The sequence below is a fragment of the Dama dama genome, chromosome 21, assembly GCF_033118175.1.
Source record: "Dama dama isolate Ldn47 chromosome 21, ASM3311817v1, whole genome shotgun sequence".
NCBI classification, from domain to species: Eukaryota; Metazoa; Chordata; class Mammalia; order Artiodactyla; family Cervidae; genus Dama; species Dama dama.
In genome coordinates, this window is record NC_083701.1 from 14,699,985 (window position 1) to 14,724,734 (window position 24,750).

Consider the following 24,750-nt stretch of genomic DNA (forward strand, 5'->3'; position numbering starts at 1 on the left):
AAAGAAAGGCAAAAAAGCAAAATGGCTGTCTGAGGAGGTATTACTAATGGCTGTGAAAAGAAAAGAAGCAAAAAGCAAAGGAGAAAAAGAAAGATATATCCATTTGAATGCTGAATTTCAAAGAATAGCAAGGAGAAATAAGAAAGTCTTCCTCAGTGATCAGTGCAAAGAAATAGAGGAAAACAATAGAATGGGAAAGACTAAAAATCTCTTCAAGAAAATTAGAGATACCAAGGGAACATTTCATGCAAAGATGGGCTCAACGAAGGACAGAAATGGTATGGACCTAACAGAAGCAGAAGGTATTAAGAAGAGGTGGCAAGAATACACAGAAGAACAATACAAAAAACATCTTCACGACCCAGATAATCACAATAGTATGATCACTCACCTAGAGCCAGACATCCTGGAATGTGAAGTCAAGTGGGCCTTAGGAAGCATCACTACAAACAAAGCTAGTGGAGGTGATGGAATTCCAGTTGAGCTTTTCAAATCCTAAAAGATGATGCTGTGAAAACACTGCACTCAATATGCCAGCAAATTTGGAAAACTCAGCAGTGGCCACAGGACTGGAAAAGGTCAGTTTTCATTCCAATCCCAAAGAAAGGCAATGCCAAAGAATACTCAAACTACTGGACAATTTCACTCATCTTACATGCTAATAGAGTAATGTTCAAAGTTCTCCAAGCCAGGCTTCAACCATGAACTTCCAGATGCTCAAGTTGGTTTTAGAAAAGGCAGAGGAACCAGAGATCAAATTGCCAACATCTACTGGATCGTTGACAAAGCAAGAGAATTCCAGAAAACATCTACTTCTGCTTTATTGACCATGCCAAAGCGTTTGACTGTGTGGATCACAATAAACTGTGGAAAATTCTGAAAGAGATGGGAATACTAGACCACCTGACCTGCCTCTTGAGAAACCTATATGCAGGTCAGGAACCACAGTTAGAACTGGACATGGAGCAAAAGACTGGTTCCAAATCGGGAAAGGAGTACATCAAGGCTGTATATTGTCACCCTGCTTATTTAACTTATATGCAGAGTACATCATGAGAAATGCAGGGCTGGATGAAGCACAAGCTGGAATCACGATTGCTGGGAGAAATATCAATAACCTCAGATATGCAGATTACACCACCCTTATGGCAGAAAGCAAAGAGGAACTAAAGAGCCTCTTGATGAAAGTGAAAGAGGAGAGTGGAAAAGTTGCCTAAAACTCAACATTCAGAAAACTAAGATCATGGCATCTGGTCCCATCACTTCATGGCAAATAGATGGGGAAACAGTGGAAACAGTGTCAGACTTTATTTTCTTGGTCTTCAAAATCACTGCAGATGGTGATTGCAGCCATGAAATTAAAAGACACTTACTCTTTGGAAGAAAAGTTATGACCAACCTAGATAACACATTAAAAAGCAGAGACATTATTTTGCCAACAAAGGTCTGTCTAGTCAAGGCTATGGTTTTTCCAGTAGTCATGTATGGATGTGACAGTTGGACTGTAAAGAAAGCTGAGTGCCAAAGAATTGATGCTTTTGAACTGTGGTGTTGGAGAAGATTCTTCAGAGTCCCTTGGACAGCAAGGAGATGCAACCAGTCCATCCTAAAGGAAATCAGTCCTAAATATTCATTGGAAGGACTGATGTTGAAGCTAAAATTCCAATACTTTGGCCACCTGATGTGAAGAGTTGACTCATTTGAAAAGACCCTGATGCTGGGAAAGATTGAAGGCAGGAGAAGAAGGGGACAACAGAGAATGAGATGGTTGGATGGCATCACTGACTCAATGGACATGGATTTGAGTAAGCTCTGGGGGTTGGTGATGGACAGGGAGGCCTGATGTGCTGTAGTCCATGGGACCACAAAGAGTTGGACATGACTGAGCAACTGAACTGGACTGACTGAATATACATGTTTCAATGCTATTCTCTCAAATCATCCCATCCTTGCCTTCTCCCACAGAGTCCAAAATCTGTTCTTTACATCTGTGTCTCTTTTGCTGTCTCAAATTAGGGTCATCATTACCATCTTTCTAAATTCCATAATATGTGTTAATATACTGTATTGGTGGTTTTTGTTCTGTCTTACTCCACTTTGTATAATAGGCTCCAGTTTCATCCACCTCATTAGAACTGATTCAAATGCATTCTTTTCAGTAGCTGAGTAATAGTCCATTGTGTATGCACCACAGCTTTCTTATCCATTCGTTTGCTGACGGACATCTAGGTTGCTTCCATGTTCTGGCTATTGTAAACAGTTCTGCGATGAACATTGAGGTACACGTGTCTCTTTCATTTCTGGTTTCCTCAGTGTGTATGCCCAGCAGTGAGATTGCTGGGTCGTATCGCAGTTCTATTTCCAATTTTTTTTTAAGGAATCTCCACACTGTTCTCCATAGTGGCTGTGCTAGTTTGCATTCCCACCAAAAGTGTAAGAGGGTTCTATTTTCTCCACACCCTCTCCAGCATTTATTGTTTGTAGATTTTTTGATAGCAGACCTTCTGGCCAGAGTGAGATGGTACCTCATTGTGGTTTTGAATTGCATTTCTCTGATAATGAGTGCTGTTGAGCATCCTTTCATGAGTTTGTTATCCATCTGTATGTCTTCTTTTGAGAAATGTCTATTTAGTTCTTTGGCCCATTTTTTGATTGGGTCATTTATTTTTCTGGAATTGAGCTGCATGAGTTGCTTGTATATTTTTGAGATTAATTCTTTGTCAGTTGCTTCATTTGCTATTATTTTCTGCAATTCTTAAGGCTGTCTTTTCACCTTGATTATAGTTTCTTTCGTTGTGCAAAAGCTTTTAAGTTTAATTAGATCCCATTTGTTTATTTTTGCTTTTATTTCCATTACTCTGGGAGATGGGTCATAGAGGATCCTGCTGTGATTTATGTCAGAGAGTGTTTTGCTTATGTTTTCCTCCACGAGTTTTATAGTTTCTGGTCTTACATTTATATCTTGAATCCATTTTGATTTTATTTTTGTGTATGGTGTTAGAAAGTCCATAAAATTGCCAAGGAAGGTAAACTGCCAAACTCATTCTATGAGGCCACCATCACCCTAATACCAAAACCAGACACCACAAAAAAGGAAAACTACAGGCCAATATCACTGATGAACATTGATGAAAAAATCCTCAATAAAATTCTAGCAAACAGAATCCAACAACATATTAAAAAGATCATACATCATAACCAAGTGGACTTTATCCCAGGGATGCAAGGATTCTTCAATATTCAGAAATCAATCAATGTGATACACCACAATAACAAATTAAAAGATAAAAACCACATAATTATCTCAATAGATTCAGAGAAAGCTTTTTACAAAATTCAATGTCCATTTATGATAAAAAAAAAAAAAAACCCTCCAGAAAGCAGGAATAGAGGGAACATACCTCAACATAATAAAACCCATCCATGATAAACCCACAGTAAACATTATCCTCAATGGTGAAAAATTGAAAGCATTTCCCCTAAAGTCAGGAACAAGGCAAGGGTGCCCACTCTCATGACTGCTCTTCAACATAGTTTTGGAAGTTTTAGCCACAGCAATCAGAGAAGAAAAAGGAATAAAAGGAATCCAGATTGGAAAAGAAGAAGTAAAACTCTCACTGTTTGCAGATGACATGATCCTTTGCATAGAAAACCCTAAAGACACCACCAGAAAATTACTAGAGCTAATCAATGAACACAGTAAAGTTGCAGGATATAAAATTCACACACAGAAATCCCTTGCATTCCTATACACTAACAATGAGAAAACAGAAAGAGAAATTAAAGAAACAATTCCATTCACCATTGCAATGAAAAGAATAAAATACTTCGGAATAAATCTACCTAAAGAAACAAAAAACCTATATATAGAAAACTATAAAACACTAATGATAGAAATCAAGATGACACAAATAGATGGAGAAATATACTATGTTCATGTATGGGAAGAATCAATATAGTGAAAACGACTATACTGCCCCAAACAATCTATAGATTCAATGCAATCCTTATTAAGCTACCAACAGTATTTTTCAGAGGAGTAGAACAATAATTTCACAAGTTGTATGGAAATACAAAAAACCTAGAATAGCCAAAGCAATCTTGAGAAAGAAGAATGGAACTGGAGGAATCAACCTGCCTGACTTCAGGCTCTACTACAAAGCAAAGACAGTATGGTACTGGCACAGGGACACAAATATAGATCAATGGAACAAAATAGAAAGCCCAGAGATAAACCCACGCACCTATCGACACCTTATCTTTGACAAAGGAGGCAATAATATACAGTGGAGAGAAGACAATCTCTTTAACAAGTGGTGCTGGGAAACTGATCAACCACTTGTAAAAGAATGAAACAAACACTTTCTAACACCATACAGAAAAATAAATTCAAAATAGATTAAAGGCCTATTAATATCTTTGGGGCAGTAAAATATAATAATCGTAAAGGTGATATAAAGTCTATATTTAGAGGACTTGATTACATTTATGATCATTATAATTGATTTACATTTATTTTTATGCTTTTCCTAGTATTTGGTAGGGCTTCCCAGGTGGCTCAGTGGTAAACAATTCACCTGCCAATGCAGGAGACACAGGAGACATGTGATTGATCCCTGGGTTGGGAAGATCCCCTGGAGAAGGAAATGGCAACCCACTGTAGTATTCTTGCCTGAAAAAGTCCATGGACAGAGGAACCTAACAGGCTATAGTTGATGTGGTTGCAGAGAGTTTGAGGGGACTAAGCATAGCACAGTACAGCACTATTTAATAGCATTATTTTGATTACATAATACTGGATACTAGTTTAAAGCAAAATCAAAGAAGGGTTATGCAGCTCCCCTAATTAGGCCAAAACATTAAAAATAAATTAACCCTAGAACCAACAAGATAGTAAAATAATCAGATAATAATAAAAACAAAGAAAATATAAAAGTTGGGAGGAAAAATGTTAGGATTGCTGCTTTAACGATTCACCTTCTGTTTGAAATTGTGTATGTTCTGATTTGTTTATGGCAGTAATTCCATAGCACTGAATAAACAAACTCTGAATTATGCTTCTATTTCTTTTTTTCTTTTCCCCTAACCAACTTGCTTACATGACCAAAGATACTACCTGGTGTAAAGTCATAAATATAGTTAATCCTTTATTGTTTAAAGTTATATTTGGCATTAATTTTTTTTATTATATAGTAGATTAAGTTTCACGGACAGTAGGTAAGTTCTTTTGTGAATTAAAATAAAAAGCTTTATTTAAACCAATATATTGCCTTGAAAATGGAAATCTTAAGTAGAAGCACACCTAATATACTCCATTTTCCTCCTTCTAAGGGATATGAGACATCAGATAATATTTATATAAGCACATAGATGATAAATGTGAATGAGCACTTTTAATGATTAATTGATCCTAGGAAATAGGTAAGAATGAAGTATTGCATGGTTTGTTTATTTATTTTGCAGAAAATTAGGATAGTGGGGAAAAAAAATTTTTTTTAAACCAAATATAAATCCTAAGAAACAACATTTACCTCCTCAGTTTTAATAAGTTTGTTTTAGTATCTCTATTTCCCCCAAAGACAATCTTTTTTTCAATTCTATAAGCAGTATTACTCCAGTGTTTTAGTACATAAGAAAAAATTCCCTAGTTTAAAAGAAAAGTGGCAAAAGACTCAAAGCAATGCTTCTCAAAGCTCTCCAAACAATGGAACAGACACTGTGGGGTTTGGCTTCTCTCTCTTTACCCCCACCTCTATTCACAAACTTGCTTTATGTGATGAGAAACAAAAGGATATTATTCTGGCTTTGCATTTTTGGCCAAGTCCTAACAAGTTGGTGCTTTGGTGTTTAATTCAGTCACCAAGGAGTGTTCTCAGAAGATACCCAATGGGCAGATAAAAAGACCAAGAAATATTTCACTGAAAGCCAGATCTTTTGATAATATTTGTTCAGTTATGTTTTTAAAGTCAATGGAATCACTTTCAGAAACTCTCTATACAGCAAGTCTCCACAGTCCTAAGGCCCATAGCCTGGAAACTTCCTTTGAATACTAAATAATTATTAGAATATCTTCTTTAAAGTGATACTAAAAACTTCTGATATGACGTCCCTGGAGAGAGTACTATTGAAAGAGAGATATTTTATATTTTCACAGAGAATGTACTCATCATTAGTCATACAAAAGAGAGTTTGGGGCAAGGGCTTGATTTTATCTTTTAATTGTAGGTGATGGAAGAATTTAAAAGCTTTAGCTATCTAATTAATTCCATCAGCATTCTATAATGTTGGCCTGAAAGAAAACATAGATTTTTTAGTATGGGAAGGCAAATGGGATAGGAGTAAGGATGCTGAGCAGATGACCCTGATCTTGCCCCACTTGCACAGTAATTTACAGCACTCTAAGTCAGGAGGGCAGCGGATGCAATTCCAAAGGAGTTGCTCCTTGAGGCTGCCCATGTTTCTTCTTTTGCTTTCCATGAATACCTCTTCCTGGGCCTTGCACATGGGCCACTGTATCTCCAACCCAGCGACCGTGTTTCCAGTTCCTTTCACACAAAACATCTGATTTCTCCTTTAGTCCCAACAGTGTATAGACCTTAAAAGTGGCCACCCTAAGAAGGTCATGGTTTCTGGGAGAGGTAGAGCCTCTTATTCTTTGATTTTTACCACAGTTTAGCAAGAACTGAAATTATTAGACCTCAATTTATATTTTATTAACCAAACAGATGAAGCTGCAAAATCAGAGTCTATTTGTATAACCAGTTGCGAGCATATTTTTCTGTTTGGCTGAGCTCTGCAAACACTTCCTCCCCACCCCCTTAACAATATTACCTCATTTTTTTTTCCCCTTCACATTTGCAGGGCCATTCATCCTATCACTTCTTTTCTCATAGGAATAGAAATTACCTGAGCTGATAAGTACAGTTGTAAGCAGGAAAGTAAGGAATGAATTAAAAATCTCTGGCATGGCTACCATATGATCAACTAGTTGTGGGACAGAAATTACACCTCTTATTCTGACTGCCTTTTACCAATACATGTAATAACTCACTTTGAGAACAAGCCAGAGTATACGTCTCCCTTAACCTATGTTCCAATTTGAATATCCAGGAAAATAGAATGTAATAGCCCATGCCCTATTACTGGTCAGAAGCCCCTCTGGTCATAAAATTCTTAGTCATGTTTCTCTGTGCTTCTTTTATTCTCAATTTCCTAGTTTTATTATCCTTCAAACTTTTCTTCTGCACCTACTTAAATTGCTATCCCATTGTGAGTCGTCAAACATCCATTTGATATACCCTATAGTTCCTGTCCTTAACTGAAACCTGGCTGAATTCTGAGGATGCTCATCCCAGCCATATTTTCAAGGAAAGGCTTCTCATTTTCTAACATACTATGTGGCAGGTAGCCTCTAAAATGTTCCTTGATGAACTCTGTCTCCTGGAAATCACACTCTGTATGATACCCTCCTATAGAGCATGAACTGGTCTAGTAACTTGCTTCAAACTAATGGAATATGGTGAAAGTAATGAAATGTCATTTTCATGACTAGGTTACAGGTTTGTCAGTTTCAGCTTGCTAGTTGATCCTCCCTTGTGGGCTTTGATAAAGCAAATACCATGTTGGAGGGACCCTCATGGCAAGAAACTTAGGGCATCCTCCAGCCTACGGGCAGCTAGGAACTGAGGCTCTCAATCTCACAGACACTGAGAGATTAAAATTCTGTCTACAAACACATGATCTATGAAGCAGGTCTTTCCCCAAATGAGCCTTCAGATGAGAACTCAGCCCTGGCTGATGATTGCAGCCTTGTAAGAGACCCTAAAGCAAAAGTTCCAGGTAACTATTCCCCAGATTCCTAACCCACAAAAACTCTGTGATAAGAAATGTATGTTGTTTTAATTGATAAGTGTGAGGAAATCTGTTGCTATTGCACACATACCACCTCACAAACTCAAGTCATAAGACAGAACTGACATCTTTCTTGTTCAATCATAAGACTTCTAGACAGTCACTCTTCAAGTTTTATGAGAAATTCCCTAATTATTTTCCTGTTGTCCCATGTGGTGTTGCAAAGAGTCAGACACAACTGAGTGACTAATTATACATGCATGCATTCAGCTCTATATGTCCTATCCCTTCTCTTTACTGTCATCTATCCTGACAGGGAGGCCTGGCGTGCTACAGACCATGGGGTCGTAAAGAGTTGGATATGACTGAGCAACTGAACTGAACTGAATGAATCCTGACTTTTCCTTTACTAAAGACTAGAAATTGACAAGTATAACCTCTCCAGATTAATGGACATTATTATCCCTGTAACTTGAATCTCAAAATGGGTTACATAGCCAATACTTAAGAAAAAAGAACTTTCCATTTCTTTTGTCTCCTCTGCAAAATTTTCATTATTTGATTCACTTTAACCAAGGACAACTGGTTTCTGTTCTTCTTTTTAAAATGGGAGCACTTCTGAAATTCTAACTTCTTAATCTCTGTTCAGAGCATCCTGTTCCTCTACTGTGTGTGTGTTGTGGCTTTCTTTCTTTTGTTTATTTTTTTATTTTTTTACTAACCTACACATTTTAATCTTATTGTTCAATCTCACTAAGATCTCTTCTCCAGACTCCACTTTACCTGATCCTTCCTGTCTTCTTACAGTGTAGTAGTCAATGTGTGCAGTTACTATCAGACAGATCTGAGCTAGAATATCGGTCATTACTTGCTACTGTGAGATAAGCCAATTACTTAAGTTTGGTTTAATTTCCTTATCTGTAAAATAAGGATATGCCTGGCACATTGTAGGTATCTAATGAATATTTTCAATTAATATGTATTTTATAAAGCACAGGCTTGGTTTAATGGACCATTCAAAAAATAAACCAGCCAATATTTGAGAATCACTTGCCCTATTTTTGTTCTGTCATTCCTGCTTTACAGAGCTTCAAGCCTAAAGCAATTCAACTTACTACATTTTCTATATATAGACTTAAGTTTCACAGAAGCATTGGGAGAAAAAAATCACATGACCTTGATAACTAGTATCCCAATAAATGTTCTGTCCCCAGGTTTCAGTTGTACCATAAGAGATGCCTCAAAATGCTTCTGTCTTTCCCTCATAGATCTTGCTCTCATTTATAATACTGACAATTTAAAATTGTAATGGCAAGAAAAATCTTTTAGAATACTGAGGGTTTTTGTTTTTGTTTTTTAGTTTCATTTTTTTTCTATACATTTCTATATAAATGTAAATATGTTATGTGATTATCATGGAAATCTCTAGACTTTCCATTACTTTCTTAGTATTTTGAGACTTCCCTGGTGGCTCAGACGGTAAAGCAGTAAAGCCTACAATGTGGGAGACCTGGGTTCAATCCCTGGATTGGGAAGATCTTCCAGAGCTGGAAATGGCAACCCACTCCAGTATTCTTGCCTCAAAAATCCCATGGAAGAAGAGCCTGGTAGGCTACAGTCAACGGGGTCACAAAGAGTCAGACATGACTGAGCGACTTTTCTTTCTTCTTAGTATTTTGGGGAATGACGATGGAAGTGGAAGCCCATGAGAAGTTAATCTTAAAACAAACAAGTTTAAAATGTTGCATAGCAAATCAAAACTGCATTGAGGTACACATCACACCAGTCAGAAAGGCCATTGTTAAAAAGTCTACAAATAACAAATGCTGGAAAGGATGTAGAAAAAAGGAAAGCCTCCCATACTGTTGGCAGGAATGTAAGTTGGTGCAGCCACTGTGGAAAACAGTATGGAGGTCCCTCAGAAAACTAAAAATAGAATTACCACATGATCCAGCAATCCTACTCCTGGGAATATATTCAGACAAAACTATAATTCTAAAAGATACATGCACTCCTATGTTTATAGCAGCAGTAGTCCCAATAGCAAAGACATGGAAACAACCTAATGTACATTAACAGATGAATGGATATAGAAGGTGTGGTATATATATAAATACACACACAATGGAATACTACTCAACCTAAAAAAAGAATGAAATAATGCAATTTGCCACAACATGGATGCAACTAGAGATTATCATACTACACACACACACACACACAATGGAATACTACTCAACCTAAAAAAAGAATGAAATAATGCAATTTGCCACAACATGGATGCAACTAGAGATTATCATACTAAATGAAGTAAGTCACAAAGAGAAAGACAAATACCATATGATGTCATTCACATGTGAAATCTAAAATATGACACAAATTGAACCTAACTATGAAACAGAACAGAATCAGGGACATAGAGAATAGACTGGTGGTTGCCAAGGTGGAAGGGGGTAAGAGAGTGTTGGATTGGGATTAGCAGATAGAAACTGGAATATATAGAATGGATAAAGAACAAGGTCCTACTGTAGCACAGGGAACTATATTCAGTGTACAGTGATAAACCATAATGGGAAAAAATATGAAAAAGAATGTACATATATGTACAGCTGAGTCATTTTGCTGTACAGCAGTAATTAACACATTATGTTTCAATAAAAAGTAAATTCAAAAAATAAAATTAAGAATGTGGCGTAGAATTTATGAATTATTCATGTACAGCTAGCGTAGAAGAATTGTCTTTATTTTCTGCCTCTGAACATGCATACCCAAAGAGGACAGTGATGGAGAGAAATAAGGCTCAGAGGTCATGTGAACATGCTCTTTGGCACTTTAATATTCTATTCTAGAAATAAAGCATTGGAGTTTTAAACAATGCTGTCAGAATCTTAAACAAAATGAGATGAGTGTTCCATTCTATTCAAATGTTCATAACAATTTGAGAGAACCTGCCTTGGTTTTCATTTGCTCTTAGTCAATCTTGGGCAATAATAGTATAAAGAAATGCAAGTTATTTAGACATACTTAAAAATGATGTGTTTCAAAAGATCTTCTAAGAATCTCTGGAAATGTGTGATTTGGGTTTGAAACAAAAGTTAAGAAGGTATATCTATGAAGCTAGATTATGCAATCATGAAACGGGGACAGAATGAAACATGTGAGAATTCTATGAAGATGAAAATCCCATGCTTGACAGTAGGAACGGTCTTCTCTAGACTCCTCACTTCTCTGGAGCTGGAGGACATCTGAGCTTTCCAACCTAGCTGCTGGGAGATTGGAATGCTGGATAGCAGCCTAGGCCTGCCCCGTAATGCCTGTAATGCCAGGTGACATTCCAGTGTTTCAGATATGGACATAAATTGATATTCCCAAGTGGAGTCTTTTATTAGGGCTTCCCATGCCTTGAGGAAATGACTAACAGCTCTTGGCGAAAACAGTTCAAATTAGTCTTTTCCTGTTTCCACTATGTTTGGGATGAAATAAAAGTGTCCTTTTGTGTAGACCAGTTTCAGTCTAAGCAGGAACACAAGAAAAAAGCACTGTACTTAGAGGAGGAGAAAGAAGAGGGGCAGAAAGAGAAGCCAGTGAAATATTTGGCCTCCTACAGAGGCCATTACAAAGTAATGAAAGAACAGGAGGTGTTGGTCCCCAAAGTTTTCCAATTCAGAGAGGCTGGGATCTCATGTAAAGTGCCTTTGTATAGATTTCTATGAAAGTGTTTTCTTATACTGTTTCTGTAGTTTGTAATACAATGTAAAATAACATTTTGTTGAGGTGTCATCTTGGTCCTTCGGAAAATAGACTGAAAAAGACAGGAATTTCATGTTAAGCTCCAAGTAAATCTGTTGGAAAATGTAGCTGCCACTTTTCAATTCTTTCTTTTCCTGATTGCTCTGATTTTGTCTATTTCTTTTAAATAGTGTATTGGACAGTCTCACAGTCCAAGACACAGTCTTCATAAATGATGGTTGCAAATGAGTAGCTTCATCGTTCCATTTAGTTCCATTTAGTGTTTTTGTGTGAAACAGATCCAAAAGCCTGCCTTGAAAATATTAGCATAAGGCCCTTTCTCTTAGAATGGGGCTGAATTTAAAAGGCTTATGTCTTGAAAACTATCTTGAACTTGAACATATGAGGTAGTACTCTATGGTTGATTATATACATTATGCCTAATGCATTTTGGAAGCAAATGGCCTCCTTATTTTGTTTTCTATTTATGTATTGAACTTGTTTGCCTACATTTGAAAGGGAGAGAGTTAGGGCTTCTGATTCACAAATCCTTGTTAAGTAAAGAAACACCAGTAATCACCGCTCCTTGTTTTTCTGAAAGCCCATATTTGGGACTCATTGTAATGACAGATTTTCCTCAATAAGTTCATTTTTTAAAAATCACTCTTGAAAAATCACTCCTCTTCACAGAGGAGATGTGAAAAGGAAAAAAAAAATTCATCCTAAAGTATGCAGGTTTTAAAAACCAGCGGATCCAAAAAGTTAAATACTAAAAGTTGGTTAAATTTATTATAAATTTTGGCAACTATTATATTTGCACTTAAAAATAATGTATATTCTGTCATTGGTGAGTGGTCCTGTACACATAAGTTTAATAAAGTTTGCTGACCATGATTTCCAAATATCCCATGCTCTTATGAAATTTTAACTTTATTTTAAAAAATAGCTTTGAAAGTTTGGAAGTGTTAGTCACTCATTCGTATCCCACAGACTATATAGACCCCACAGACTATATAGCCTGCCAGTTTCCTCTGTGTCCATGGACTTCTCTAGGCAAGAATACTGGAGTGTGTAGGCATTCTATTCTCCAGGGGATCTTCCTGACCCAGGGAGCGAGCTTGGGTTTCTTGCATTGCAGGCAGATTCTTTACCATCTGAGCCACCAGGGAAGCCCGCCACCCCACCCCCACCAAAAAAAAAAAAAAAAGCAGCCTTACTGAGATATGATTGATATACAAAACTGTGCACATACCTAATATACACAATTTGAGGAGTTTGGACATATGCATACACCTGTGAAGCCATGACCACAATTAAGGTGATAAAAATGCCCTTCTCTTCCTAAAGTTTCTTTGTGATTCTTTGGGTGGTTTTGGTTGTTTTGCTTATTAGTTTTTTTTTTGTTTTAAGAACATTTAACCTGAGATATACCCTCTTACTACACTATTAAGTGCACAAAACAATATTGTTACCCATAGGCACTACGTAGTACAGCTCTCTGAAACTTATTTGTCTTGCACAACTGAAACTTATACCCATTGAAAAACAATTCTCCATTCCCCCCACCTCCAGCCCCCAGCAACTAGCATTCTACATTCTATTCTTTGCTTCTGTGAGTTTGAAAACACTGTGGAAGTTTCTCGAAAAATTAAAAACAGAACTACTCTGTGTTCCAGAAATGTCAATTCTGGGTATATAGACAAAATTATTCAAATCAAGATCTTGAAAAGACATCTACATGTCCACATTCACTGCAGCATTATGCACAATGGCCAAGATATGGAAACATCCCAAATGTTCACTGACAGGTAAATGGATAAAAGAAATATGTTATTCTCATAGCGTGGAATATTATTCAGCCTTAAAAGAGAAGGAAATCCTGCCTCTTGCAACATGAGTGAAACTGAAGGACATTAAGCTGAGTGATATAAGCTAGTCACAGGACAAATACAGCACGATCTCATTTGTTTAAGGTACTTAAAATAGTCAAATTTTTATAGATTTTAAAAAATCTATTTTTTCTGTTGGTTATTGAGAAAAGTGTGTCAAAATCTTCCACTCTGTAGATTTGTTTCTCCATTTATTTCTGTCCACATTTACATATTTTGAGACCATGTTATTTGATGGCTACAAATTTAGGATTGTTGTGCAATCTTTTTGGGTTGCCCTACTGATTACTGTAAAAACCTTTTTGTTTTTTGATAGTGATCTTTCTTACCTCAGTGTCTTCATTGTCACATTATACTATGGCTACATTAGTGGCTAGTTTTACTTAGTATTTCCCAATGTATATTTTTCAGTCCTTTTATTTTCAACCTTCTATGGGCACATATTACTTAAGATGTCTTTCTAGCAGGCAGCATATAAATGTGCTATTTTTCATCCAATCTGACAGTCTTTTCCCTTAGTTGAAGTGTTTGCTGTATAATTTAATTTTTAAGATATAAAATAATAATTGCATTTATAATTTAATATTGACTTACATCATAATATTTAGTTTCTACCTATTCCATCTTATTTCTCCTCTGTTAATTTCTTTGAGATTAACCAACTTTTTTTAAAAAGCCCATTCTTCATTAACCATTACTCTATAAATTATTTTCTTTTTATATTTTTAATTTATTTAAATAATTATAATTATAATTATTTAAAATTATTAAAATTAAATAACTGTTTTAATTATTTCTTTTTATAGTTATATTTATTGTAGATATTTTAAAATATATTCATGACTTCTTAGAGCATAATTCAAGTAAATTTTCACTTTATCATGCCTCAAATAATTCAAATTCTCAGTAACACTTGAACTTCATTTAACTTCTGCTATGGACTGAATGTTTGTTTTCCCCCAAATTCATGTGTTGAAACTTGAACCCCCAGTGTGATGGTATTAGGAGGTGAGACCCTTGAAAAGTAATTAGGTTTAGATGAGGTCATGAGGATGGGGCCCCCCACAATGCGGTCACTCTCCTGAACGGAAGAGACCAAAGAGCCTGCTTCCTTCGCCCCCCTCTCAACGTGAGGATATAACAAGAAGACAGCCTCAAAATGCCAGGAATAGTTCTCACCAAGAATCTAATTTGACTGATTAGGTTCTAATCAGGCACCATGATCTCAGACTTCCAGCTTCCAAAACTGTAAACACATAACATCCATTGTTTATGTGTATGGTATTTTGTTACAACAGCCCAAGCTAAAACAACTTCTATATTTTTGACTATTATTGCTATACATTTTAGTTGTATGCATATACCTCAGAAGACATTGTTATAACTCTTTGGGGCTTATCCACATCTTTGCTCTTTTCTGTGATCTTTATTGTTTCCTAAATTTCTGTTTCTCTCTAGAGTCACTTTTATTCTGCCTGAATAATATATTTTGTGCTCCTTTAATCCAGGTCTAAATTCCTGTAGATGTTTTAAATTTGAAAATATTTTTAATTCTTCTCCATTTTTAAAGGATATTTCCACTAGGTAATAGTGGATATTATATTTGCTTCCAGTAAGACCACTGGTAATGCAACATGTTTAAAAGAAGGTGCTTCTATTGTCTCTGAGATTTTTTTTCCATGACACTGAAAACCTTCGTAATTATTGATGGATGTGCACAGGCCATGACAGTTACATCATGACTACTGCTTGGCCAGCAGTAATGAGATATATCCCCATTTAATCAAAGTCAACATGTAAAAAGAAGAGATTATATCTCAAAATAGATAGAATGCCAGGTGAATAACACTCAGAACAGTTCCTGGTGAAGAATCAATGTAAATTATTAATTTTATGTTGAGAAGAATGGGAACATGATCTAACCCCACCCAAAAGACTCTAAAACTCATTAATAAGAAAATGAACAGTCCAATAAAAAAGGATCAGAATAGAAATCTCATCCAAGAAGATGTACAGATGACAAATAAGCATATGAAAAGATGTTCAATATCATATGTCATTAGAGAATTGCAAATTAAAACAAAAATGAACACACACACGTGAAACATGAACAACATCAAATACTGGAGAAGGTGTGGAGCAACAGAAATTCTCACTCATTGCTGGTGGAAAGGCAAAATGGTACAGCTATTTTGGTAGACAGTTTGTCACTTTTTATGAAACAAAACATACTCTTAAAATATGATCCAGAAATTATCTTCCTTGGAATTTATCCAAATGAGTTAAAAAAAAAAACTGCCCACAGATATTTATAGGATATTTATTTATAACTGACAAAAGTTTGAAGCAACCAAAAGGTAAATGGATAAATCTAGACAATGGAATGCTCAGTTCAGTTCAGTTCAGTTCAGTTGCTCAGTCGTGTCCAATTCTTTGCAACCGCATGGACTGTAACACACCAGGCCTCTCTGTCCATCACCAACTCCCATAGTTTATTCAAACTCATGTCCATTGAGTCGGTGATGCCATCCAACCATCTCATCCTCTGTTGTCCCCTTCTCCTCCCGCCTTTAATCTCTCCCAGCATCAGGGTCTTTTCCAATGAGTCAGTTCTTCACATCACGTGGCCGAGGGATTGGAGTTTAACTTCAGCCTCAGTCTTTCCAATGAACATTCAGGATTGATTTCCTTTAGGATGGACTGGTTGGATTTCCTTGTAGTCCAAGGGACTGTCCACAGTCTTCTCCAACACAACAGTTCAAAGGCATCAATTCTTCAGCACTCAGCTTTCTTTATAGTCCAACTCTCACATCCATACATGACTACTGGAAAAACCATAGCTTTGACTAGATGGACCTTTGTTGGCAATGTCTCTGCTTTTTAATATACTGTCTAGATTGGTCATAACTTTTCTTCCAAGGAGCAAGTATCTTTTAATTTCATGGCTGCAGTCACCATCTGCAGTGATTTTGGAGCCCTCCAAAATAAAGCCTGACACTGTTTCCACTGTTTCCCCATCTATTTGCCATGAAGTGATGGGACCAGATGCCATGATCTTAGTTTTCTGAATGTTGAGTTTTAAGCCACCTTCTTCACTCTCCTCTTTCACTTTCATCAAGAGGCTCTTTAGTTCTTCTTCACTTTCTGCCATACGGGTGGTGTCATCTGCATATCTGAGGTTATTGATATTTCTCCCGGCAATCTTGATTCCCTCTTGTGCTTCCTCAAGCCCAGCGTTTCTCATGATGTACTCCGCACAGAAGTTAAATAAGCAGGGTGACAATATACAGCCTTGACGGACTCCTTTTCCTATTTGGAACCAGTCTGTTGTTCCATGTCCAGTTCTAACTGTGCTTCCTGACCTGCGTATAGGTTTCTCAAGAGGCAGGTCAGGTGGTCTGGTATTCCCACCTCTTTAAGAATTGTCCACAGTTTGTTGTGATCCACACAGTCAAAGTCCTTGGCATCATCAATAAAGCAGAAATAGATGTTTTCTGGAACTCTCTTGCTTTTTCGATGATCCAGTGGATGTTGGCAATTTGATCTCTAGTTCCTCTGCCTTTTCTAAATCCAGCTTGAACATCTGGAAGTTCAGGGTTCACATACTGTTGAAGCCTGGGTGGGAGAATTTTGAGCATTACTTTGCTAGCATGTGAGATGAGTGCCATTGTGCAGTAGTTTGAGCATTCTTTGGCATTGCCTTTCATTGGGATTGGAATGAAAACTGACCTTTTCCAGTCCTGGGGCCACTGCTGAGTTTTTCAAATTTGCTGGCATATTGAGTGAAGTGTTTTCACAGCATCATCTTTTAAGATTTGAAATAGGTCAACTGGAATTCCATCACCTCCACTAGCTTTGTTTGTGGTGATGCTTTCTAAGGCCTACTTGGCTTCACATTCCAGGATGTCTGACTCTAGGTGAGTGATCATGCCATCATGATTATCTGGATCATGAAGATCTTTTTTGTATAGTTCTTCTGTGTATTCTTGCCACTTGTTCTTAATACCTTCTGCTTCTGTTAGGTCCATACCATTTCTGTCCTTTATTGTGCCCATCTTTGCATGAAATATTCCCTTGGTATCTCTAATTTTCTTGAAGAGATCTCTAGTCTTTCCCATTCTATTGTTTTCCTCTATTTCTTTGCACTGATCACTGAGGAAGGCTTTCTTATCTCTCCTTGCTATCTTTGGATTCAGTGCCAAAAAGAAATTAGTCATCAATCCATGAAAAGATTTGCAGGAATCTTAAAGGCATACTGCTAAGTAGAAAATCCAACTTGAAAAGGTCAATCTGAAAAGAAAAACATCAGTCTGAAAAGGCTGTATGATTCTAACTCTATCACATTATGTGAAAGCAAAACTATGGAGGGAGTGAAAAGATCAGTGGTTACCAGGAGGCAGAGGCGAGGCAGGAATGGATAGGCAGCACACAGAAGATTTTAAGGCAATGAAACTATTCTGTCTTATGCTATAATTGTGGATACACTTTGTTTTGTGTTTGTCAACATTCAGAGAATGTATGACACCAAGATTGAATCTGAATGCAAATTATGGACTTTGCTTATGATGTGTTGATGTAGGCTCATTAATTGTAACAAATGTACCACTCTGATCTGGGATGTTGATAGTGCATGGTGGGACATGGGATATGTGGGAACTCTCTATATGTCCTCAGTTTTTTTGTGAAACTAAAATTGATCTATAGTGAAAATGAAAAGTGAAAGTGTTAGTTGCTCAGTCCTGTCTGACTCTTTGTGACCCCATGGACTGTATGTAGCCTGCCAGGCTCCTCTGTCCATGGAATTCTCCAGGCAAGAATACTGCAGTGGGCTGCCATTCCATTCTCTAGGGGATCTTATCGACCCAGGGTCAAACCTGGCTCTCTTGCATTGCAGATGATTTCTTTACCTCTGAGCCACCATGGAAGCCAAAATTGGTCTATAAATGAAATCAATTAAAATGTAAAAAAAATGTACCTGTGATGTTGAGAATGATTTGAAGGGGTTAGTTCAAGGAGACCAATTAGGATCTTTATTTAAATTTTCAAGTAACAAATCATTAAATCTTGAACAATGATTAGTGGATTAGTGTGGGGGTGCAAAGTGGTCCAATTCATAATATGTTTGAAAGCATATTAAACAGAATTTCTAATAGACTGGATATGGGTTATTACAGAAAGTGAAATTATAGATGAATGAATGGTTTAGTATCAAGAAGAATGGAACTGATATTTAATAAAACAAAAGCAGGAGAAGAAGTTTCATTAGGGTGTTGTGTAGGTAGAGAAGGGAAGATCAAGATTATGATTTAGACTATTTAAGTGTCTATTAAATATCTAAAGGTAAATATGGAGTAGACAGTTGAATTTATGTGTCTAGATTTCAGGGGACAAATATAAGGTAAGGATCTAAATTTGGAAATCATCATTGATAAGATGACATTTCACATTGTAAGAATGTGATTACTTAGAAAGTAAGTTTTAGATAGAGAAGGCTGGTAATATAGCCTTGGTGACTTCAATGTTAAAGATTTGGAAAATAGAGAGAAATTCGACTGAGAAGACTGAGAAGGAATAAACCCTTTGGTTGGAGGAGAATCAGGAGAAAGTGGAGTCATTTAAACCAAAAAGTTACAGAAAGGTGGATCAACAGAAAGAGAAGGGTGTTGCATGTTCTGAATTGCATTATGAAACATCTTACATTCTTTTAAAAATGATTGTTCAATTTCATCACCTAATATTTTGTTTAAGATTCTCATATTTTGATCATTTATAACTGAACTAGAAACATGATTTTCCTTCATTGCTCAGTAATTATTCATGGATTAATGCTACAATAGTTTCTTGACACCAGCTAAGCAAAATTACCTAGGTGAGTGGGGGATGCAAGTGGTATTAGTAGAAATAACACATGCCAATTTCCATCCACATTAAATGATGAATCTTCAAGTGTGTTTCTCACAATATTTTTTGTTTCTTTTTATGGTGATAGTTGTAAAGTTCTCAGATGCATGCCTCGCTCTCTCTTTCATAGCTCATCCAGGGTGAATTTTGGAGGATGGATCCAGCAGTCAGTACTGATGAAATTTAAAGGAAAAAAAAAAAAAAGGAGATAGATGGTATCTTGTGGTTCAGCTGGTAAAGAATCTGCCTGCAATGTGAGAGACCTGGATTTGATCCCTGGGTTGGGAAGATCCCCTGGAGAAGGGAAAGGGTACCACTCCAATATTCTGGCCTGGAGAATTCCATGGACTGTATAGTCCATGGGACTGCAAAGAGTCAGACACAACTGAATGACTTTCACTTCACTTACAATGTTAAATCAAACCCGCCATGGGTGTAGTAATCTCTCCATTTATTCAGGCCTATTTTATACTTTTAATAGGATATTAAAGTTTTCTCTGTTAAGATGTGCATGTTATTAAGTTAATTTCTATCTATTTATAGTTTTTAAAATGCTGTTTTATTTTCTACTATCTGTTTCAATTGCTTATTGCTGAAATAAAAAAAGTGCTATTGAGTTTTCTGTGTTCAGAAAGCTTGATGAACTCCATTATTATAGTTTGTTGATTCTGCTGGATGTGCAATGGAAATAATTATATACTCTCAACATAAAAACATTTTTTACATTTATCTAATTTTTTTATGCTTTTCATTAAGAATTATGTTTACTGGCTACTTTAAGGATATAGTCTTTGAGATGTTAAGAGCTTCTTTTTAATCTGGTTTGTAATACTTTTTGTCATAAATAAATAGTGAATTTTGTATATATGTTTCTGAATCTACTAATGAAAGTGAAAGTATTAATTATTCAGTTGTATCTGACTCTTTGTGACCCCATGGACTGTAGCCCACCAGGCTCCTCTGTCCAGGTAATTCTCTAGGCAAGAATACTGGAATGGGTTGCTATTTCCTTCTCTAGGGTATCTTCTCAACCTAGGGATTGAACCCGGTCTCCTGCATTGCAGGCAGACTGTTTACCAACTGAGCTATCAGGGAAGCCCTAAGAATCCTGGAGTGGGTTGCCATGCCCTCCTCCAGGGGATCTTCCCAACCCAGGGGTCAAACTGGGGTCTCCTGCATTGCAGGCAGATTCTTTACCAGCTGAGCTACCCCTGAATCTATTAATAGGACCTGGTAAATTTTTTTCCTTTTGGCCTTTAATATGTTAAATTATATGAACATATTTTATGCTGATTCATCATATTATTCTTGATACAAACCTTACTTCATCATTTACAGTTATTTAAACAATACTAGGTTTGCTTATCCAATATATGTTTTAGGACTTTGGCAATTGTATTCATAAGTGAGGTAGGTATGAAATAATAGGGTTCCTTCGACAAACTTTTTTGAGAAGTTTTAAGCTTCAAAAAGTTGAGCAGAAGTTGCAGAGAGGTCCTATGTATTGCTTCATACCCCTCTTCCAGTTAACTCTGTTATTAGCTCCTTACATTTTTTACAATTGATGAGCCATTACCGAGACATTATTACTAACTGCAAGCTAAATCCTTAGTGTTGTAGGTCCCATAGGTATTGAAGAATGTATGGTATAATGTATCCAGCATTACAGTATCATACAGAATAGTTTAGTGACCTAAAAAATTTTATTGTCCTTCATTTGTGTCTTCCCCTGTCTCAAGCCTTGACAACCATTGGTCATTTACTGTCTCCATGGCTCTTTCTTTTCCAAAATGTGATATAGTTGGAATGAAATCATACATTTTGTAGCCTTTTCAGATTGGCTTCTTTCACTTAGCAACACACATTTAAGGTTCCCACATGTCTTTTTCTGGCTTGATATCTTTTTTTTTTTTAATCACTGAAAAATATCCTGCTGCCTGGATGTGCCACAGACTATTTTTCCATTTATCTATTAAAATACATGAAATTGTTTATTTGTGTATTGTCCTAATCTAGTTTGAGAAGCTAGGTTGTTCTTGAATCATTAAATTTTTTTCTTTTTTTCTTTGTTCTGGAAAACTTGTATAAAATGTATTATCTGTACCTTGAAATCTGATGAAATGTCCTTTTGAAACTATCTGGATCTTGGACTGTATCAGTGAGTATCCAGTCAGAGGACAGGAATCATAGAGTAATTTGAAGAGAAAAAGGAATATAATATTCAACAGTAACGAGGAACTCTGAGAAACACAGAGTAGCATGTGCACAGACAATTAACTCCTTTTATTGTCGAGGCAGAAGTCCAGGGTGAACAAATTTGGAAAAGGGAGCCCTCATCTCCACCAAAGGCTAAGATTTAGACTCTGTTGTGAGATTATAAATCTATAATCTATTTGTAATTTGTGTGATTATAGTTCTCTGGATGATGGAAACATAAGTTACTTTGGTGCCATAGGACCAGGCTGATAATGAGGAAACTTCCCACTGGGACATCAAAAATTGCAGGAACCCACCTTCTGGAGTCCTGATGATGGAACTAGATGGGAAGCTGGCCCTTGAATTGTGCTTAAACATAACAAGAAGCTGCCTACTGGGGCTCATGGGAGATTCTCTAGAAAAGGGAATGGGATGTCTGTATAGAGATGTTTCTGAATTTCCTGGGGGCTGGGTTAGGTGTTAGCAGAACTCAGCAGGAGGTTTTTGCTGGATCACCTGTGAAAGTCCTTGAAAGGTCAGCTGCGGAGTCTGCAGAACCTGCCAACAAGTACAGCCCCCTAGTAGAGGTGCACTGAACTCCTGGGGAAGCTGCCTAAGGGGCAGCTGGTGGAACTTACTAGTGTGCCGCCATGGGAGTGCGACTGACACTTACTGGTGGGCACTGAATGATCCTGAAGCCAGAGGAGAGGAATAATACGTGGAAATGGAGAGAAGCCTCCTCTTCCTTCATTGTTCCTCCATAGCACTCAGTTGACAAAGCCCAACATAATGCCAGCTGGCAAAGAGGCAATGTTTACAGGGTCCAGCTTCAGTATCACAAAGTGGGACAATTATGGGAGGATTTGGGGCTAAGAATACAGTAAGTTTCTAGCTGGTACAGGGGCTTTTTTTTCATTGGGGGAGGGGGAAGGAGAGTAAGAAAAGAGAGATATTTTTGATTACCATTTCCATTTTTATTAATGTTTGGCTGTTGACCACATGTGATTTGTTCTTGTTCCAATTTTGGCATTTAATGTTTCCCCAGGAATTAATCTGTGACAGCTAGACTGTCAAATTTATAGTTGAGTAGTTTCCTAAATATTCCTTTAAAAAGAATATAAAAATAATAAAATTTTTAAAAATCCGTTCATAGGTTTTTCTTTTTATCCATTAATAGTCTTTATGCCTTATTTTTGGTACTTATTGCTGTTGGTTTGCAAAATGGCCCCTATACATGGAGGACAGGGAGAGAGTGAAAACAAAGGCAGACCACTTCAGATGGGTAGGTGGCAGGTTTAATAAGCAAGGGAACTTACACACAGAGCTTGTCTTGCATTGCTGCAAGAGAAAGAGATCTACACATCTGCCTACCAGAATCTTAAAAATTTATATAGAGGTCTTAAAGGGGTTCAGTCACGTACACCATCAAGATGGTCTCAACAACACTCCACTCTCTCAAGGCTGTGTCCTTGAAAGTAGCTCCCACTGTTGGAACAGTGGACAGAATGTACATTCCAAGGACAGGGGAGGGGGCTAGAAACCTCTTCTAACCTGAGTCCAGGCCAGGGGGTCAACTGGTGGTGACATCCTCTCGATGACCTCATCCAACAATTGTGAGGTTATCAGTGACCACCAAAACGTTGCATGTTTCCTCATCTTAATTTAGGGTGAAGACATGTAACTATCCCTTGGTACAAACCAAAGAAAGATAAACAGAGAGTGTGACTTGCAGATCAGGGAAGTTGAGTCACTGTTCCTCATTTTTCTCTTTCTTCTTCTGCCACAGCTTCCATGGACCCTTGATCACTGCTTGAGGAGAATTGCCCTGTGGGTGTGATGACCAACGACTGTGATGTAAACAGGTAAAAAAAAAAAAAAAAAAAAAAAAAAAATATATATATATATATATATATATATAATTATGCTATGGCAATGATATTTGGGTTTTTGCTGTTAACTGTCCTTAATTACCCTGACTAAAACAACAATACTTCCTCTCTTTCTCTCTTATTCTTTCTCTGTCCTTAATCAGTCTTCTGGAGGCTTATCTGCTTTGGAAATATTTATAAAAGAAAGATCAGCCTCTGGGTTAGTACAGAACAGTTGGTGAAAGCGCAGAATATAAATCAATCTCTGGTCCTTACTAGCTTTGTGACCTTGAGAAAGTTATGCAATTTCTCTGTGCGCTGCTTTACTCATCGGTAAAATGAGAATGAGTAGCCCGTATCTAAAGTCTGTCATGAGAATTCAGTGAGTAAATATATGTAAAACACTTAGAACAGCCCTTAGTACATAGTGTGTGTTATAAACATATTGTCTATATTTTTCTACTTTATTCATTTCTGTCCTCATCTTCTTTATTTCTTATATTCTTACTTCTTTGTGTTTATTCTCTTTTTTCCCCCTAGCATTTTGGGGAAAGTTTAGCTTGCTTACTTATAAACTTTCCTGCTGTCTGGTCAACAATTTTTAGGATATATTATGCCCCTCACAGTACCTCCTTCACTGTTTCCCAGACGTTTTGACAGGGAGTGCTTTTGTGCTCACTCAGCTGTAATTGAGTACTTTCACTTAGGAATTTCTCCTTAATCCAAGTGCTATATAGTTGTTTTATTTGGGGGGGGGGGGCATTTACAGGTATTTGAAATTTGTATAAGACTTTATATTTGGTTTTGATTCTTAATTTATTGAATAATAATTGGAAAACTAAGATTTTTTTTTTTTTTGGCAACTTATTGAGGCTTCTTATTTTTGGTGACTTAGTACTTGATTGAATTGTATGAATGCTTCACGTCTGCTTGGAAAACAAAAGTGCTCACTGGTATAAAGTTGCTGATGTATCTTTTGATTCAGTTATTAATTATTATATATTTGTTGTTGTTCAGTCCCTAAGTCGTGTCAACTCTTTGCAACCGCATAGATTGCAGCAAGCCCTGTCCTTCACTATCTCCCAGAGTTTGCTCAGTTTCACGTTCATTGAGTCGGTAATGCTATCTAACCTCTCATCCTCTGCTGCCTTCTTCTACTTTTACCTTCAATATATATGAATTTTTAATTTGTTTCCGTGAACTATCTGTTTCTGAAACACAGAGTTTAAAATCTCCAACTGCAACTACGGATGTAGCTCTCTATCTTCGTAGTTCATCATGTGCTATCAGGGATTATGTATTAATATATATTTTTT

At 36.8% G+C, this 24,750-nt stretch overlaps 1 long non-coding RNA gene across 1 annotated transcript in view; it reads left to right on the forward strand.

Annotated features, from left to right (window-relative positions):
- The window catches only part of LOC133042269 (uncharacterized), a 179,610-nt gene extending 156,195 nt beyond the window's left edge, over positions 1-23,415 (forward strand). The window contains exon 4 of the long non-coding RNA XR_009689464.1: positions 23,353-23,415. This is a non-coding gene — a long non-coding RNA (uncharacterized LOC133042269). The remainder of the gene's footprint in view (positions 1-23,352) is intronic.
- Positions 23,416-24,750: the final 1,335 nt, after the last annotated feature.